Source organism: Anguilla rostrata, chromosome 13, assembly GCF_018555375.3.
Source record: "Anguilla rostrata isolate EN2019 chromosome 13, ASM1855537v3, whole genome shotgun sequence".
Lineage (NCBI taxonomy): Eukaryota > Metazoa > Chordata > Actinopteri > Anguilliformes > Anguillidae > Anguilla > Anguilla rostrata.
This window is the reverse complement of record NC_057945.1, coordinates 17,699,416-17,719,861: the sequence shown is the minus strand read 5'-3', so window position 1 is coordinate 17,719,861 and position 20,446 is coordinate 17,699,416. Positions and strand designations below refer to the sequence as shown.

General features: G+C 41.8%; 2 long non-coding RNA genes across 2 annotated transcripts; one reads left to right on the top strand and one right to left on the bottom strand.

Annotated features, from left to right (window-relative positions):
* Positions 1-6,525: 6,525 nt before the first annotated feature.
* LOC135238251 (uncharacterized) lies at positions 6,526-17,624 on the top strand. Its single transcript, XR_010325067.1, has 3 exons — positions 6,526-6,667; positions 16,139-16,262; positions 16,885-17,624. It is a non-coding gene; the product is annotated as an uncharacterized LOC135238251 (long non-coding RNA).
* On the bottom strand, positions 9,307-19,714 carry LOC135238252 (uncharacterized). Its single transcript, XR_010325068.1, has 2 exons — positions 19,593-19,714; positions 9,307-10,628 (listed from the first exon to the last, which is right to left on the bottom strand). It is a non-coding gene; the product is annotated as an uncharacterized LOC135238252 (long non-coding RNA).
* Between the last annotated feature and the right edge of the window lie 732 nt (positions 19,715-20,446).

The window sequence follows — 20,446 nt, the reverse complement described above, 5'->3', positions numbered from 1 at the left end:
GATGTATAAAGTGATATTTTTTTAGATGAAAGGTTTAAATTCAGAAACATGAAGGTTCTTGATCTGAAGTCTGTCGATGAAGCTTCATGATGCACATGCAGCAGTAACTAGGTCATGTTCCGTACTGTGGTCTTTGTCAGAACTGCGGCATCTCTTCGTATTGTTGTTCTTTTTTTCAAGTCTTTCACCAAAAAAGTCAGAATTCCACTTGCCCTTGAAACTCCAGCATCCCCCAGCAGGGGGTATGAGATTGGTTAAGACACAGGCTTCCCACCAACAGATTAATCCTCCAACACTCTCCCACTATATCGATTAATACTTAGCTGTCTTTTTCATTTCCTTTTTTTTTTTTTTACTGGAACATAACTGTGGTGATAGACCCATACAGCAATTGTACTGGTGACAGAAACAGTGGAAAGCAGACATAGGAAGAGACGCAGGGCTGAATTGAAAGGCTCTGCCTTTTAGGCAGCTTCTCTTTGTCTCCCCTCCTCCACGCGTCACATTCACCCACAGTGCAAAGCTGCGGCGCATTCCCACGCACGAACAGACACTAATCGAGAGCTTCCTGCGCTTTTTAAACCGATAATTGAGCGGAATGTCAGCGGAAGAGCACGTAGTCACGGGCAGGGAACAGCCAGCCAGATCGCTGCAGATCGCCTGCGACACAGCCAAAATAAAGGCCTCAGTTTTGATTTATGACGATAGGTCAAGTGGAACCTGCTACCTCGGCTGGGGGTGGGGGTGAGATTCTATAGAGGTCAACTGCTGAAGGGGTGCTTTTAATAATGACAGCCTGTTTAGCAATTTGCCACTTTGAAGAGAGACAACCGAGTCATTTTATTCTCTGGGAAACAACACAATAAGATGGCACTGCTGCATATTGGTGCAACAACAAAAGACTGGTGCAGTTTGAATCCAACATGAGGTAGTGCAGTTAAACCCTTGAGCAAGTTATTTAACCTGCATTGCTTCAGTATATGTCAAGCTTTTTAACAGACTGCAAGTAAATTGTAAGGCATCCAAGTTGCCTGGAGAAAGTTAGCGAATAACACAAGGTAAAGAGAAAAGAGAGGACGCCTAGAGCTAGCAGCAGTGCTGTTTCCCTCAGCTCATTAAGAGTGATATCAAAGGTTTGGCCTCAACCATTTTGGCTCACACACGGGACAAACACAAAGGGATCCGCGGCCTTTGTTTGCTCATGTATTAATTGTCCAATGACCTCAGGTGCGCCGAATGCCCAGAGATGGCGGGATCAAAGCCGGAACATGTCATCAATGGCATTACGTTTACACAAGCTGGATACCGTCGAGCCATCTGAATTCCAAAATCCCTCCTGAACCGAGCACCAGCCACCTGTCGCATTACTGTAACCCCAAAGTGCCGGATGTTCTGTGCATTCCAAACGTTGCTGAATTCAACCACAGGAAATGGCTGACAGGCGAGGGCTATTCTATGAACTTGATCTGTGGTTCAATGTTTTTTCATCTTGTAAATGCCTGGGGTAAAATAAGTCAATATCAATATAGTCAATGTAGCAAAACAAATCTTCATCAAATGCTTATCTTTTAAGGACATATCACTATATGGCTGTGGAGAGGAGCATCTGCTGTGTGATTGTCATGTAATTTAATCTAATGTAAATTATTATTTTTTAATATAGTTGACATAACAGGATATTTGGAGTGTTGACACAGAGCTAGATACTCCCTAGGCAAGTAGGGAAATAAGCCTTGATGGACTCCATGTCCTGCTCTTCAAATAAAACATTCTTATTTTCTCATGAGAATCTATGTGAAGGCAGATAAAGCTGTCTTTTGAAATAGCCATTGTTATTTGATATTGAAACCAGGGCAAGTATTTAGTTGAATGTGTCAATGATACACTAAGAAGATGGTCCTCACAAACATTGCTTGGCAAAGACTACTATACAGTATGTATCATTTATCTCAGAGGATGCTTTTATTCATAAGAGATGATGTGTCTCCTTGCTTGGAAAGATTTCTTTTCCATCTCTCCCTAATTTCAACACTGTCATTTGTCTGGTTAACACAATGCCATCTTCACCGTGCCAACGACATGGCTGCCATACTGCTCTCTCTTTGTCTCTCCATATTTCTCTTCTACCTTTCATTTTCTCTCTCTGTTTCTGTCTTTCAGCACAGATATGGGAGCTTTCCTGGTCTTTCAGGACTCAAAAGAACCACCCGCACCTCCTGGATATGTCCTGAAACAACACAAATGGGATATGTCCCGAAACAAGTACTCCGGATTAAACCTCAGGACACGCAAAAACAAAAAAATGTTTGTTCTCCCCAAGGTGTTTGGAAAAAAGCCAGGCCAAAATTTCTCCCCGGTGCAAGGAATCAGGGGACCTTGACATGCCATACTTTGGGTTTCCATCTCTTTCACTGCAGCCCCTATCCACAAAAGCCTACATAGAAAGGGCACCATGAAGAGAAATAAAATGTGAATAAAGCAGAGGATTTCACCACCTGTCTCTCAGGGACGACTGATCCATGTACAGCAAAGGCTGTATTGTCTGAGATTTTGTCTTGTGTTCCATCCCTTAAGGGTTTGTTCTTAGTACAAAAACCCAGGGACCGCGGGGAAAGGAGGGCGAGACGCGAGCATTTTGGGCTGAGCCGCGGAGAACAATGGCAGATTCAAAGCACGTCTGAGCCTCTGACCGGTCCGTACAAGCCGCTGGGGGACGGCGGAAACGGGGGCTCAGACGGATTTGTTCAGGTGCGGACATTCGAAAACGGGCCCCGTTTCAGCTCGCCACCGCTAAACTCAGAAGGACTGGCTGAGCTCTGCGCAGCGAGATCAGACTGACAGCGTAATTAGCCGAGAGGAATGGACAGAGCTTCTCACCTCAACATGGCAGCAGAGAACGCAATCAAGGGAGTTATTTTCTTTTTCCCTCATAACCGATGCCGCATTCTTGAACCGTGCGATTCGGGACTAAAGGGTAAGCTATGCAAACTTCAGCAATCGCACAATACCCTCTGTGTTCAAATGGAGAAAAACGCTGATTTCTCTCCTGGGCTGTGCGCTTCCCTGAGAGAAATGGAACAGAACCAGTGAGGGTTGGAAGAGACTCTGACTCTGCGACGGTCTGTCGGAAAGTCACAGCATTCCAGTAATTAGCCCATGAAAATTTTAAGGAATTGTTCCTCTGTAAACCTGCTTTCAGATGGGAGCAATGCAGCTCGGTGGTGGAAGCCAGAGAACACAATGCCCTCTGCTGGTGGAACACAGTGAAACAGGGACAGGTGGGAGCTGAACTGGATGAAATAAACAGCAAGATTCAATTATGTATAAGTTGGCTTCAGTACATACGTATACAGATTTGTTTTCTCTTTTCATAACTATAGTTTTAAAAGATAATTTTGGTGATTTGCTGTCGTCGAAAAAGTAATGTTTACATTTAACTGTGAAAGGGTCAAAGTTAAGGACAAATGCTGATTTAATTTAGGCCCAAGTGTGGCGATTAAAAGAAAATGAATCTAACTTGACATGTAAAAATAAATACTTTGAGCGCTGTGTATATATACAAGGAAGATGCATTTTAGCTCCATATCGCTCAGACAGGAAGACAAACAGACATCTGACATATTCTCTTTCAGATATAGAATCTTCCCGTCTTACTGTAGGTGGTGCTCTGGTGTTTATATGGTCGCTACATCAAACATGACATAAAAACTAGTTTACGTTTGAAGCAAATTTATTCATGGCACATATTTCTGCCTCTACCGCTCTTCAGTTTAGTTTAGTTCACCTCATATTCACAACACGTCAGCTGACTAATTATATAATTGGTAGTTAATTGTGACTCTCAAAAAAAGGTTTTTTTGTAACGCATGATTAAAAATGATTTGTAAGAAATATATTTTTAATTGGCCCTGCGATAGATTGGTGGCCTGTCCAGGGTGTATTCATGCCTCTCGCCCAATGTACGCTGGGTTAGGCTCCATACATTTAAAAGTTAAATTTGTTCGTTTTTTTTAAAAAATACCCTTAAGTTGGTCATCGTTTGAAAGTACATTTTATTGTATTTTTATTTGCCACTATAAGAAAAATGGGTAGAAAGGATGACAAAAGAGGAAGCTAACAAATTATTTTCAACTGAAGTTTGAAATGTCTTTTTTTATTTGTGGGTTGCACATGATTTTACCTATTAGTATTTGGTCATTAAATTGTGCATTTTATGCATTGCATGCATTATGCATTGCAGGTCTAGATTGGAAAAGGACAGAGTCTGTCATATGCAGAACGGTTCTCCTGTTAAGGGCAACATATGACAGAACTGTTCAAATTGTAACTGGAACTCCGCAAATAATTCTGCAAGATCTTTTATGCTGTGCATGGAGAGGTGGTAATTTGGCTGCATGCAATAGCATAGCTTGTGTGTTCCATTCCAGTTAGGAAGTGCCATGACCTTTGCTGTATCCTCTTAATTATGTTGCTGTGTGTCTAAGTGCCATATAGTTGCTGCATACTCTGTTACAAATTGTATGTTAGAGGTGCAGGAAAAGTTACACTTATTTTTAGAGACTAATACCATGAATATCTAGCTGCTCTGACCTGTCCTGCCAGGATATGTGCACTGTAGCAGCACTGAAAGTACTCCTGTGATTGAAATTCCATGATTGCTAAAAACAGAAAAAAGTCTTTGAGACATTTGATGTTTTTGTTGTAAAACTGTTCAAAGGAATCTGGTTGGCTGCTGTACAGCAGACAGTCTGATTCCTGCCAAAGTCTTCCTTGGTGCTGGATGTTGTTCAGGTTTGCTTTTTAATCCATGGCCCCATACTGTGATGTAGGGACTGAAGCCTGATGTGTGAGTGAATAAGTGGGCTGTCAAACAGATGGGGGCAGTTGAGATGGGTGTGGTGTGGGGGGGGGTGATAGGTTGGTAGGCGTGATGGGTAAGCAGGCAAATGTGAGCGTGTTTTCAGCGTGACCCATGTATTTTGGGACAGACTTGCACTCGAATTTCAGGCTGGGGTTCAGCTGACAAAAGCAATCTGCCAGCATAGACCATGTCATCCAAAATGACAGCGCAAGAGCACTGGCTCCGAGTTGATCAGTGAGAGAAATCAGACTGACATGCTGCCCAACTCCCACACCTGTCCCCCGGCCTGTCTGTCCGTGAGACGGGTCCCTCTGATTCCCAACTGAGGGCTGCAGAGAGAAACAGATGAGCAAGCATGCAACAGATCACGGGAGCTCTCGGAAATCTACTTCTTCTGCAATCTACAAACCCTCTTAATTATTAATGGCGCTCTCTCCCCCGGGACGAGGGAGAGTAATTAGCAAAGTAAAGCCTCGGTCGAGACGCGGGAGCTTGGCCGCGGGAATGCCGTGTGTGTTTTCGGAAGCCCCTTGTCGCCCCCTCGCCCTGCGGTCCGTGCGTTTGTGTTTGTGTTCGTGTTTGCGTGTGGCGCACCGGGGGGATACTGCCGTGGAACAGAAAGGGAGATGCACTGGCAGAACACTTCTAATCTTCTCTCGGGCATCTGTTTCTCCCACAACACAAACACAACAAGCAGGCTGCTGTGAAATATGTAATATTATAATTAATATATTTCAAAAGTACAGATGGGACCACCACATAGGTCTTTTAAAAAATGTTTTTTTTTTAAATACAGAAAGGCCACATGCATTGAGGAGATTTTTTTTTGAGATCTTTCAGTTTGTATCTCATACTCATAAATGCTGTGAGTACAATGTTGAGAATAGAACTTTCTGAACCAGCTTTCTCACACTATACTGTATCATTACCTGTCCAAATATGACTCATGACTGGATGGTTTCAGCTTGCTCTGTCACAACTGATATTGTAGATCACGGTTTCTTTGCCTTATCTTATTTGTTAGTTTCTTTCACAGTTTCCATTACCTTATCTGGCTTGGCTTACATTTTTCCTAGGTAGTTCCATTAATGGAGGTTAAATACATTGCTTAAGGGTACAGCAGCCACAGTTATCCTCCTGAGAAAGAAGGCTGTTATTGTATCATGCCAATGTTCTTTCCCTCCACACCAACCTCGGTAGCTCCTGCCATTTAGCAGTGGTCCCTCCCTAAATGCCCCTTCAGTATAACAGAAAGTCTAAAACAATGAATAGAAATACCAAAAATACTCTCACCGGCCACTTTATTAGGTACATCTCCTCGTTAAACCCAAATAGTCTGCTCCTTAAAATAGCAAAGCATGTGGCATATAAAGCATGCAGACATGGTGAAGAGGTTTAGTTTTTTGTTTGACCAAACATAATGGGCAAGATGCGTGATCCAAGTGACTTTGACTGTGGTATGATTGTTGGTGTTAGGCGTGGTGGTTCCAGCATCTCAGCTGCCCTCCTGGGATTTTTTAGAGTTTACAGAGAATGGTGTGATAAACAAATAACAGCTGTTTACAACAGTGGTATGCAGGTCATCTCTGAACAAACAACACTTTAACCCTTGATGTGGATGGGCTACAGCAGCGGAAAACCACGCTGGGTTTCACTCCTGTCAGCAAAGAACAGGAAGATAAGGTTACAGTGGGCATGTCACCACCAAAACTGGACGACTGAAGATTGGATAAACAATTCAGGCTGTTCTGGAGGCAACAGGGGGTCCTACCTGGAACTGGATAGGTGTACCTAATAACGTGGCTGGTGAGTATATTTGAGCACACACATACAGAAATACATACATGTGCACACACAAGTATATACACTTACACAGAGACTCATAAATGCACACGCATGCACGCACGCACGCACACTTTGAGCAAACGTGGTCCTCCTTGAATCTCTTGACACCACTGTAATCACTGCCTGTGTTTCATTTGGTGCTCTTACAGATAAACACAGAGCGTACATCACACAGATCTGTTCAGTAGGGAGCATGTGTCCCATTCATATCGAAGCATTTGCTGCTGACCTTGGAGCAGGAAAACAGATTATGCCTAATCGTGTGGACTGCAACAAGACAAATGGGCTGTTTATGTCAACCAGGCTTTAGGAGTGTTCACCAAAACATAAACTGAAAGACCATGCTGAAGTCGAGGCCAATAACTCAGCTTGTCATTGTGATGTTCTGTGTAAGGACCCACACGCAGACCAGGGAAATCCAAAAAACGTTGTCTTTAATCAGTCCGAGGTTCGAAGCCAGGTAGTCAGAGAGAGGACGGTGCCGAATCGAGTTTCCAAAAGAATAGTGAAAAGACAGGCAAAAAATCAAAAACCAGGAGATCAGAATGGCGAAGGTACAAAGGGACAGGCAAAAGAGAAGTCAAGGCAAAGCAAAGGTCAAACCAGAAGCAAACAAAACCAAAAGGGGCAGGCAAACTCGAAGTCGGGCAAAGGGGTGTCGCAGGAATCTCGATAGACAAAGGCTTACTAACAATCGGCACAATGAATTCGATCAACGTTCTGACCGTGAGCTGGTGGAAAAGACTGACATTTATACACTGGGGAAGGTAACAATCAAGGAGGGGTTAAGTGAGTGAGGGCGGAGTAACAAACAACATCCAGGTGAAGAACATTAGGATAACTAATAAAATGACAGGGGACCGGCAAAACGCGGACTGGAATCACATAGACAACAATGATAATAGACGGCCTGGGTGAAGCAGGTAAAACACATGCAGAGAGAGAGAGGTGCAGTCAGAGCAAGAGACAGGTGCAGGCAATTGCAGAACTCAGCGTTAGAGCAGGCTAGAAAGAAAAGGGGCGGAGCTACAGCGCAGCATGGAAAAGGGGAGACTGGTTAATGTATTAGTATAGTGATCTAAACTATCAAAAACCCAAAACTAGTGTGTGTTAGTCCATTAGTAATATTCACATGTTAGTATATTAGTGAGGTTAGTACTTTACAATCTATAAGTTAGTAGGGATTAGTAGAAATTAGTAAAACTAGAAATAAGCAGGAAGAAAGTAAAGCGAGACTGGAAAGAAGGGGGGAAACCACGAAAACCCGGAACCACCCGAATAGTGAAATCACACAAGTACAGGGGAGTGAAGCAGCTCAGGGAACACAGACACAGAGACAGTACTGGGGAGACAAGTGACCGGGAAATACAGACTACAACAGTCATGCAGCATTGCAAAGAAAACATGAAGAAATCACAATGCTGTATGAACCACTCTTGAGCATGAACATTGTATTTCATCTAATGCTTCAGAAATGGAACAAAATCCACTGTGTTCTGCGGATTGTTCCCTGTTGTTCAAATATACAGTGAGCTCCATACTGTCTGGGACAAAGACAAATAGAGGAGGCTATGCATTAAAAAGTGCTGTCATTTCTACATGGTGAAACCAAAATGTATAAACATACAATTTAATAAAAGCTGATTGTGAATTGTTTGATTACAAATCTAAAATTGTGCAGCACAGAGCCAAATAAAAAAAAATATGTTTGTCCCAATTGTTATGGAGCTCACTATACACCCTTACAGTAAAGCTCTATGGATGAGAAGAGTACAAAGAGTATGGTAGTTGAGCTATGGAGCTCTTAGATATTGTGGAAGTTTCATAGGTGTGGATAGGTGTTTTTCACAGCATGGGTCATACATAGTGTACTTAGAGTGCTTATGGAATAGACAGCATGCTGAATGTTTTCAGTTATTGTAGGAAGAGTGGATATGGAGTGTGGGGGATATGTTCACATTACAGATATGACATATGAGAACTGCCTGACCTTTGCTTTGCTTCAGAAGAGCTTGCAACCACATGGATGAGGAAAGTTTTTCACATTGAAAAACCCAATGGCTGCTCTTAACAAGCACTTTAATAATAATAATAGTAATAATAATAATAATAATAATAATAATAAATGTAAGAGGTTAACTGGAAGCATGCATTCTGAGAACTCCCAATATGCTCTTCTCACAGTTACAGTACCAGGCAGCCAAGTCAGATTGTCAGGCACAGAGACGGAGAGATGATCTATGGCCACTGGGTGTTAGACAGCCTTCAGCTCCACTGGCTGTGGCAGACAGGCCCAGAGCAGGGCTAGAGAAGGCCAACACTGCGTTAAGCTTCTAATCGCAACCCACTCCTTAGAGGGCCGTTTAAGTCGCTCAGCCTAATGCTACATCTGTCTTAAACCGCAACTTTTTGAGCTTCCAGTGCGCCACTCTATAAATCCACATTCTGTGTTTCCAGCTCTCGTCAATACATGAGCACACACATACACACACACACACACGCAAGCATGAATATGCACTCACATATGCATTGTATACAGACAAAGTTACAGTGAGATCAATGGTAAGACGACATGACAGATGACCCTGATCACCTTGAGCTCTATAGCACTAATTAACTCATGCCCATTTAATTTGAAGCCAGAGCTGGACGTAGTTTGTATTGCTTTGGGTGTTAAACAGGCAAGGTATGCCGTGCATGGAAGACACAGGTTGTGTTAACCATTACATCACAGGTTGTGTTAACCACTACAGCAGGTACGCAAGAGAAAGAAAAGGTACATTTTTTTAGTTTATGTTACACTTTTCAAGTCACCAGAAATAAGTCTCCTGAGACAGAAAAGGGGAAAAGCCTGCTGTGAGCCACTAATGCTCCTGTTCTGCTGACATGATTACGTTCTGAAGGAGGCCCACATTATCCATCGCCCACAACAACCATAGCAGTTCCAGGCTATCGAGTCACAGGGCTTAATCAAATGTGGGAATATTGATTCCAACTTGGATGTCCCTCGGTCATTAAGGTAATTGCGTGATCACTTCATAAAATCCCTCCTCTGGGTTCGCCGCGGTAATTTGGCACTGCCCGCCCACGGCAGCGTAAGTTACCATAACCGCATTATCGCCGAAAATCCACTTCCACACATCAGCCTCCAGATGCCGCAAATTGATTTTATCCCCCTCTTTCCTGGCTGAAACCCTTTTAGTCTGGCTCTCACCTGTGTTTCGCCATTTGATCTGAGAGAGCCCGCGTCTGCCTGGGAGGCCGGACTGATCTCAGCACTTTTGCGTAGCCCGGGTGAGGAGCCACTCGCCGCTGCCTCGCGACGAGGCCCCACGGATTCAGCTGTGATTGGGGAGAGTCAAAACTGAGGCTCCCGCTGGCGCCACATCTCTATGTCCAGAGTGCAGCGGGGCCACGGGTCATACAGCAGGGAGTCCGTTCCACAGGAGCGGTCATCAAAGGACCTCGCAAACAGGCTGGAGCCTCTTCAAGTCACGCTTGGGCTTATTGGCTTATTTGTAAAAAATGAAAGAATTGGTGGGGGGGATTCAGTGGGTTCATTCCAACTACTTATTTTACCCGTCCTTGCCTCCTTGTGTGACCCAGTAATCGATTGAGGTCCGCCATCTTTCAGAACATTCATCCATTAAACATTCCTTTGAGGAGAGAGGAGGTTCCTGGGGGATGCTTCAAGTGAGGATACACAAGCGCAGCCTTAGCAGAAGTCTTTTTCGGAATACATGATGTATAAACGATCCACCGCTCCACATCAGCCACATCTGTTATTGACGTTGCTTCAGACTAATGCATGACTGAGCAAGGACATCCGATTTGCCTAATACGTGTTGCCACAATTCCTCCGTCGTGACATCTCATCTTTTGCATCTCTTCCTCACATCCTCCGTTGGGTGGAGCTAAGGAGCTAGGAAAGGACGAGAGAAAGAAATGCAAGGAGCGAAAATAAGTGATTGGAATAAACCCATGGTATGCGTCACATTACCTCTTCCCTGACCGCAGTTTAAACATGGTAGATAAAGACCTATATTACCCTAAATGGATAACACTGAAATATTCAAGCAATGGTATATCCTGTTGTCTTTAAAGAGCACTTAAGAGCACAACTCACATGTACATGATCAGACACGCCCATGCGCATGTTACCATGGGACGGCATGACCTTGCACCAGACAAACAGTTTTCCACTGTGCTGACACTTAGCAATACAAACACCAGCACACAGAAAACAAATAAGAGCCTTAGTCTTCCATTATCCTCTACAAAACAGCATCGTAATTTTCTGTTAAAGTAACAATAATCTTCTCAACATTTTCAACAAGAAAGGGAATAAGTTAGATAAATAGGTAACCACAGTCGGAACCACTGATCCTTGCTGTGCTCATTCAGAATGAACTATGATTCATATTCACCCTTCAGTGTTCTTTTTTCATGCATTACATTCCAATGTAATTACTTTTAGATTTCTAATTTTCAAAACAACTGAAGGAAAATTTAATATAGTACTCACTGATCTGATAGCCAAGAACAGTGGATGACCTCACATTTTGTGGGATGTAGTTAATGTAGTGATCATGAGTCTTAAGATTCAGATCCACAATAGGTACCCTAACACCCATATATCTGAGAAACAGGCTCCAGAACAGGCTGAAAAAAAGTCCTCTCAAGACTCAGCACAGAAGGCATTCCATACTCTCCCATCAGGACCCACTTAAGCATAATCACATATCCAAATAAACAGCAGATTTGGGTGTCTCACATACAGTTGACCAAATATATTATTTCCATAACAACAACACTGCTGGGATAATGACAGTGAATAGATAAACACAAGTATTTGGCTGGTCTGGGGTTTCACTGTTGTGGTTGGTTCCTATAACTTTGCTGAAGTTTTTGGGGCTTCCAGTTGTGCAGGGAGAGTCCTATGGGCCAATTATAGTTCAGTTTGCACTCAAACGCGGTACACTTACAGACAGATTTTGCTTAACAGGATGAGAACGGCAGCACACAGCGTCAATTTGGAGGAGCAACATTAGGCAGACAGTTGCTTAATGGTCTCCTAACTTCAGCAAGGGAACATGCTCTTTAAAGAGAAAATAAGAGGAAGAAAAAAACACTTTTATTTGGCTTAATTTGTTGCTCGCTCTTTTATTCTTCTGATAAAGCATTGGACAAAATCTAAATCAGTAAAGCATGCTCCTTCACCCACCGCAAACTCTACAAGTATTTAAATATTTATACGGAGGCTCAACCACAAAATAAATTTTGTGACGTTTTCAGAGCACTAGCCCTCTGGCTAGTGAAGTGACATATTTTTAAACAAACAGTGTTCGGCAGTAGCGTTGCTACAAGTAGCAAAGCTACTAGCTTTAACACATTCCCCAGTAGCATGACAGTAACATTACTACTTCCAAATAGTATTTCAGTAGTAAAGCTGCTAAATAAGCTATTTTACTGAATATGTTTGCCTACTGATACTGACTACTGGTTGTTATTGTCATTTTTTGTTCTTCAAAACCTGACCTCAGTTGCATTCTATAACATTTAGCATGAAATAGCTTCAGTGAAATTTACTTTTGTTATGTAGCTCATAGTTTGTGAGCTTTGTTTTTGTAGAGTAGGTAGGTAGCTTACTTTAATACATTTTCAAAGTAGCACTTAAAACAATGCTATTGTGAACTTTGACTCACTGCTAGGGTTATCTTCAAAAAGGGGCCATGGAAGAACGTCTTTAATAAGAAAACAAACATTTATGAATTAAACAGATTAATGTTATGCTGTCGCCACACGTGTTGAGTGAAACTTTTTGCCTTATTTTAAATTTGTTATTTTTAGCCATTACTTCATTTTTGTCAATAGCCATACATTATGCACCCATTTGGAATGAAAGTGAAAAATATTTCTGGACATCATACTTGTTGAGAAAAAATAAAGGATTTATTTTCTCACAATCATGCATGGTAACATTTCAGAAAATTGCTTTTCAAATTTACAATCAAAATATCTTCTCTTTTTCCAAACATGTCCTGATTTGCTGTTTGCCCAATTAACATTTTATAGTTATACTCTTGATGTTGACAACCCCTCCCACAGAAATTCCAATGGAAATTTACATTTTTTAGTGGTTTGGTTGTCATGATGTGGACTGCTGTTAGTCTGACAATTTAGAGAGTAAAGCCTTTGGACAAAAACTGGAACATGCAGTATGTTTGTAAAATGACCCTTATCTCTTAATGTCCTTAAAGAAGAATGCTGCCTTTACTGTTGTTTTTGCAAATGTTTTGTTTGTGTTGTGATAGCTGGCTATTTATTTGCCCGCCAGCCACCTTCATCCAACAACCTACACTGCTTAGTTTTATACATTATCAATGTATACGACTGGATATTTCTCAAAAGCAGTTAAAGTTAAATACCTTGCTCAAGGGTATGACTGCAGTGACCCCAGCAGGGAACCAGACCTGTGACATCTGGGTTACAAGCCAGGTTCCATTAACTAGCACAACACTGGCCCCTTTGACAATACAAAAGAGTTAATGAGCTTTCTTGCCCTGGGGGCTAGAGCTGCTTTCAATGCTTACTACTTTCCTTTGAGACCGTGATCGTGTCCAAAAACTCCGCGGTAAGAACCCATTGCCTAATTACACAGCATGTCAGGAGCCTAATGACCCCGTCTTGCAGAAAATCTGTCAGAGGGATATGGAGGAAAAACGGGTCACAGGGAAGATGTTATACTTGAACCCAGGTTGTCATGAATCAGTCCTTCTTGGTAACTTGGTCTCCCTGCCTATTAGTGTTTTACTGACTTTTCTATTGCTTTCATCTTCAACTAATTATTTAATCAGAGAATTGTGCTGTTAGTCAGCGGTGGTCTGGGTCCTATAGTTTTACCCCTACAGTGTCAGTGTGTGGCTAATGCCAAATATCCTTTTAGTTAAGGGTTTTGTGCAGGGCAGGAATGGAAGCCTGTACTGGTCAGGACACAAATAAGGCTGTCCTTCAGTTTTTCAACACATAGGTAATTTTCATTATTGATTTACTGTTCTGTGATTTATTTACGTAGCAGAAGCCCTTATCCAGGGCAATTTACATTTCTTGTGCTATTTTTAGCATAACATCCATTCACACCAGATATTTCCCTGAAACAATTTAGGTTAGTCAAGGGTACAGCGATATTGCCATTCGGGCAGCCAATTCTCCCGACTCAATTCCCCCCCAGCCTTTTTTGCCACGGGAAATGTAGGTAAACAGTGTGGTGATGCCTTGAGGAGTGAGGGGGTATGCAATCTCCGTACGTGTAATCTCGACAGCACTAATGAATAAGGATAATGAATTCAGACCTTGTAGAGTCAATGAGTGCCTGGCCAAGGTTTTCTCATCAATAACCCAACCACTATTACTCCGTTTAATGGACCATTGAAAATGGAGGCTGCAGAATGTGTCTGCTCAGTAAGGTTGGCATTCAAACTTTACAGTACTATAATGGTATTGGGGGGGGGGGGGGGGATCTTGTCAAATGGAAGCGTTGATGGGAGGATTCGTGTATATGTGCTAGAGTTGGTTTATCCATCATTTATTGCATTTGGATTGTGATATTAGCAAACACGAGGGTCATTTGCTTGAAAGCCCCTCAGCAGGGCTGAAGCATATCTGACTGAGGTGTGTGTTTCTACTGCTGCCGTGTACCATGATGTCCCTGACTGTGCAGTTGCCATCTGTAGTTATTTAGTAGTGAATCCTGCAGGATGAATCATTAATTAGTCATAACATTATACAGAGAGGGAAGATATCATTTGACAGGACAACTGTTATTCCCCTTACTCAAAAGAGCTGCCTCTGGTCAACCTGAGATTTCCCTTCACTAGCTGTGTCATTCCAGCTGTTAGGCTGTTATCCAGTGCTGTAAATTTCAAGTGCACTTTTCTTTTTCTTTTCTTTTTTTGAGATGGGAAACTCACATGAACAAAATGAGTGGAAGATGAACAAGCACATTTGCTGCACGGTATTCTCTTCTAGTCATGACAAGTCCCTTCTAGAATTTGTAAATAGGCTCAATGCAAACTCCAATACACAAGTCACCACTGAAGTAGCTCAAAAGTTTATCTTATGGCTTAACCTTCCAGCAGCTTCTGTGTCTCTTCAGCAAAATAATTGATAACTGTAAGAAAAAAAAGAGGTACTGTGCCTCCACGACTGGTCCTTATGAGGCTATAATGACCGCCAAAACCATTCTGCTGAAATTATTTTTCTGCTACTTTACAACTTCCTCAGTTGGGCACCATGCTAAATGTCGATTTACACATCGTTGCATTTACCGTATTCAGTTATAGACACATGCTCTGTAATTTCCTAAGTGTCAGAAAGGCTCTCGGTTCATGGATGGCACGTTTGAATTTGTACAAACTGGGTGAACTTCATCTGCTCCTGGAACATGCTCTGACATTAACCACACAGTTCAGCTGGAAGAGAATAGTGCAAACTAACAAGGAATTTATTTCCTTGTTCTCAAGAGTCATCCTACGTAGAAGAACCTTTGTGTGGGATGGACACCCCTAAAATGTCTGTCCCAGAATTCCCACTCCCACTGATTTCTCTGCACTGAAATCAGTAGGAGTACTCTGGGGGCCTGAGGAAGATTTAAAGTGTAAACCAGCACAAGTAATTGCAAATTTTACATAGCTACAAAGAGAGCCAAAAAGAGAGAAGCTTTGTTTGGGCCTCAAAATACATTTACCTCACTGTTAATGGGCATCTTAATTATTTCTTTATCCCCTAACAATGTGGGGTGCAATTAAAAAGCTAGAAAATGCCTCTTTCGTGCCCTTACTCTCTGTAATGCTGTTTTGTTTCTCCTTCACAGGCATTCCAGGGTTTGAGACGTTCTGTCTGAGCTCTTTCCGCTGTGATCATATTCAGTATCATAACTTTAACGGTCCTTAGAGTCTGTGAATGAGAATCAATGGTTTGAGAATCTGCGGCTGAAAACTTCCTAATGTTTATTCATCAAAGACTTCTCCAACTGACAGATATCTTTCTAAGTCAGGAAATATTTACTAATTTCAGCATTATTCCAAATATTCACAGTGCTGTAACGACGGTACCTTCCACTGAACCAGCTGACACGCATTTAATCCAATGTATATATTGAGTATGGATAAATTCATGAATCTATGGACTTCATCAATCTATTTACTGTGGATTTGAATCTCGGACCCCTACATCACCTCTAAATCAAATGTTTTACAATACCTGAGTCACTTTATAATTTTGCCTAGTATGTGTGTGAGAGCACAATAAAGAAAGTAATGACAGTGACACTATGCATGCTGAGAAAATACATTTTGCAGTCGCATCACCACACTATACATATGCTTTATGTTTATGCAATCACTTCTAAACTGAATGTGATTGATATTTCAGCTCAACATGACCTGCATCACATCTGCACAGAGATGTAATTCAGCGTTCCTGCACCAGATTAAAAGGATTGCTGTGCCCCACAGTTGGCTGAATCCCACTGTACTCCCACAGTACCACTGATCAGGTGAGTGAGAGAGGGAGAGAAAGAAAGAAATAAAGAAGGAGATAGAGGCTAAGATAGAGGAGGAAAAAGAGGCAATGATCAAACCCATTTTGAAGCAAGTATGACAGTTCACTGAAGCTCACTCTCGGTAATATCCCTCTTTTTCTCTTTCTCTCTCCCTCCCTTAAGTTCCCCAAGGAGAACTCAGTTTTCTTTCCCTGTAGGTCTGTGTACCCTCACCTTTCCCACTTGTCCGTGTAGTATATCTGTTGTAATTCCATGCCCTATGGCTGTGGTCTTCAACCGATTCTTTTGCAGATTTCTCTTGCTAGTTACCCATGGTGCTGTGACGCTGCACTTGTGCGAGGAGCACTCGGAAGCATGAGGCTTCTGAGCCAAAGGGGATTTTTTACAGAAATCAGCTAGAAAATTCTACACTCTCAAATAATGAAGGTGTGGCCTCTGTGGCCCTCATGAAAACAGCTTTGTAGACACCCACTTTCCCGGCCATGTCCTGGGTTTTTGTGTAAATGCCTGTTTATTGTGCAGAGGTACTTCACATTTCAATGCCGAACAGTTGTTTCCTCTGTTAGCCTCTGTCCATACAGTAAATGCACCATCACGTCTGTGCTTTATTTTTTAGGCTTAGACTCACACTACGGGAGTGAAGACCCCTGTAAGGGCATGCGGCAGACAGACATCAGACAGCTCGTTACTGAAATCAATATGCTGGGAAACTGCGGCCAGGGGACCTGGAAGCTGGCACACAGAGGGACATCCCTTGCCGTATGTTGCCAAAAACGAAGACAGAAAAACATCAGCGCTGTAAGCGCACAGAATCGTGTCACCACATGAGATTTGGCCTCTGAGACTCACTGCCATGTACATTTCAAAATGTATATCATAAGAATGTAATGCATGTATTCCCAGAGTCCACACCGGTACCAGGTAGACTTTAAAAAGTCTTGCTGGCAGTATAATGCAGCCAGTGCAACTGTTTCACTGTGCAGCACAGAGAACATTTCAACCAGACAGGTCTTTTTCAGGTAAAACCTAACCTGACAAAGACAAAGATCACCTTTAAAAGGGCTTCTTCACTGTCTGGGCTTTTTACACCCTTTAAAAATGTCCACTTTAAAGCGATTTGTGAAAACCTGATCATATATGGCACCTTATGAAATAAAGACTTATTTAGCGGTCAACCTGGTCAAAAGCTTGTCTGGGCCATGTAGTGAAGAGTATTACATTGCACTGTGTTTTTTCTGTTCTATTTTCTGTTTTAACTCCCACACCCAGCAGGCACGCACACATGTGTACACACACACACACGCACACTGTAAAAATTATTCAATTTCATGTAAGGCCTTTGAAATGGAGCTTACAACTACAGAAGCTGAAACAGAAAGAGTTGCCGGCATTGTTGCTTTTTCAGGTTATTCCTGCTTAGAATAGGGGGCAAATTGATGGTGTCCCTGCCCTTTTTATTTCAGCCTAACCACACTTTTAAGGCCTGGCTTAAAGTAGAAATTTCATCAGTATTAATTGGATGATTTTCAGCTTAGGACCATCTGATGTTATTCTGACTACAGTTCCTCCTGTTGCAGTGAATTAATGAGAAACTAAACAAATGTCAATTTTGTTTTTTTTTACCAGTGCATTTCATCCTCATACTGTATTATACTGCCTACTACTGTTGAGTCAAGAGTAAGCAAAGGTGGAATGACCAATAGAGGGCACTGTAATCCCAATAAACAACTTGAGGAAAGCCATTTACATTTGGCAGATACTCTTACCCAGAGTAACTTACAAAACTGCTTTGAATTTCAGTGTAACACACACACACACACACATACGCACAGTATAAACTGTAAATAGGAGAGGTATATTGTTTAATTATAATAACCAAAGGAAAGTTGCACTGTAAATAGCATGAGCAACTCAAAAGTGTAAAAATCCAGATGTGTAAAATCATGTACCAGGGCGATATTGTGTAATTGCTTTACCAACAAATCATCTCTATCATTTTCCAATCATTAGTTGTACAGTTTTTTTGTCTTTGGGTTGCCAGCACAGAAAAAAATATTATTAATTCAAATTTAAATAAATTAGGTTTTTTGTTGTACACACAGAGCAGCTAAATTGGGTGGAGAGCTGAAGGTTTTAAAAATGTATTGTCTCATTGCATAGTGCTAATGCAGTTTTTGCTATCCTTCCTCTAAACTACCAACATCCACTCAGCATAAGACAGATTGTTATTTGCTTGTCACCAAAAACACACTCCTAACATTAAAAGCTTATAAGAGGCAAAGAGCCAGGGCTGTGGAGCACCATTGCTGTTGTACAGGCTGAATTGGCAGGGGTATTAGCTATTTACCACTGCAATAAATCCATTACAGAAGCAATTCAATGTAAAATAAGTGGGTTTAGAGGGCAACGCCAGACATGCTTTTAAAATTAAGATTTTTCTTAATGTTCATACATGCCAAAAATGAAGTTGTAAGATGAAATACAGGAAAATAAATTACATAAAGATTTTTTTTTCTAACTTTTTTCAATGTGTTGAAATATTTTGTCTTTTCTAAATCTGTGCATATGCTGCATTAGGAAGGTTATTCACCTTAATGTTAATGTGTGATGCACTACAATATAACCTCAAAATGGCATTTGCAGTTACATTCACTTAATATATTCCTAAAGTTGCTATTTTCATGCCGATACACGTTGAATTGTTTTGAAAAGAAAGGTATTTTTGTTCAATTCACAGTGAGGAGTTTCTGCATGAAAGACAGCAGTAAGATACAAAGATGAATGAGTCAGGATTGTAATCAGTAGCTTCAAATCGCTAGTGCGTCATTGGTGTGCAGTCCTGTCTTTGTGACTGATTCTGGTACGCTTACTCGTATGAGGCACATATATAAATACTGTGTGTATGCATAGCTGTGAATGTGTGAGCTGATCTGGATAAGAGTATATGTTTAGCACACAAATACATTCAAAAATACAACTCAGGGGTTGACAAAGGCATTTCGCAGATTGTTCCAGTAGTTCTCTTGTGGGATGGTTTTGGCCCTGAAATATTTCTTTCCAACTGCTTTAGACATTAAGAGTACAATCATGATATTAGAATAAACATTGATGTAATGGTCTCCAATCGAGTCCTGTACCAGCGGTCCAAGAGCTCTTCACAATGACGAATTCAACTAAGGCACATCTGGCTCCACTTCTATAAAAAATATACAATTTGTGTGGCTGCATTTCATCTGATTCCAAACATTTCTTTCGAATCATTTACAGAGAGTTGTACGGGGCTTAGCCAAACAATCCCACGGTGATGTGCTCCCTATGACGCACCTTACTCAGGACGGAATGTAGAGATTGCTATGGAGGCTGGTGTCCTCCCCCCGAATGGAGCAGGATGGGGTCTGCTGCCAGATCAGTTTGGCTGTTAGGCAGACTGTGTCCTGCCTTGAGAGTAGCTGAGAAAAGGAACACAAGTTTGAAAAATAAGGGGGGAGAGTCAGAAAGGGTAAAGGGGCAAGGAAACCGTGAGAAAGAGGGGGAGGGGAAAAAAGAGAGAGGCGAGGCAAGAGGGAGAACCAAAAAAGTGAAAGAGAGGGCAGTTTGGATGAGAAGGGAAAAGAGATGGAAAAATGAACAAGGGATGAAAGTGAGAACAAATGGGAGGTGAAGAGAAGGGCAACAAAGAGATGGGGATGAAGGGCCTCTAAATCTGTTCAAAGTCTGTACCCTGTCTTTTTCCCTAGAACCTGGTCACCCCATGCATAGTCAACCGATAAAGACATTTGATTAAACCAGAGGAGTAAGTAGAGCCAACTTTAATGAAGGCAGTACTGCCCCCTCCTGTACATAAAATGAAGAACAGGCAAAATACGTTTTCCTCAATAGCCAGGAACGTTATCCATTCAGCATCCAATGTGCCCTTCTTCTAACACACGCAGACATTATACAGAGGAGACACATTATACATCACAAGCCCTGTAATGAGTCTGGTTCGGAAAACAACCTTCTTGACTGTTACTGAACTGACAAAAATGGAGAAAACAGAAAGAGCAGACCAAATCCACAGATGAAATTTCCCAATCAGAGGTAGAGATAGTCTTAATAACTGCATACAGGCTGTAGTCTGTGAAATTTCTATCCTATCTGGGTTACTCAGAGGGATTTATTTTTTTATTTTGCTTGTT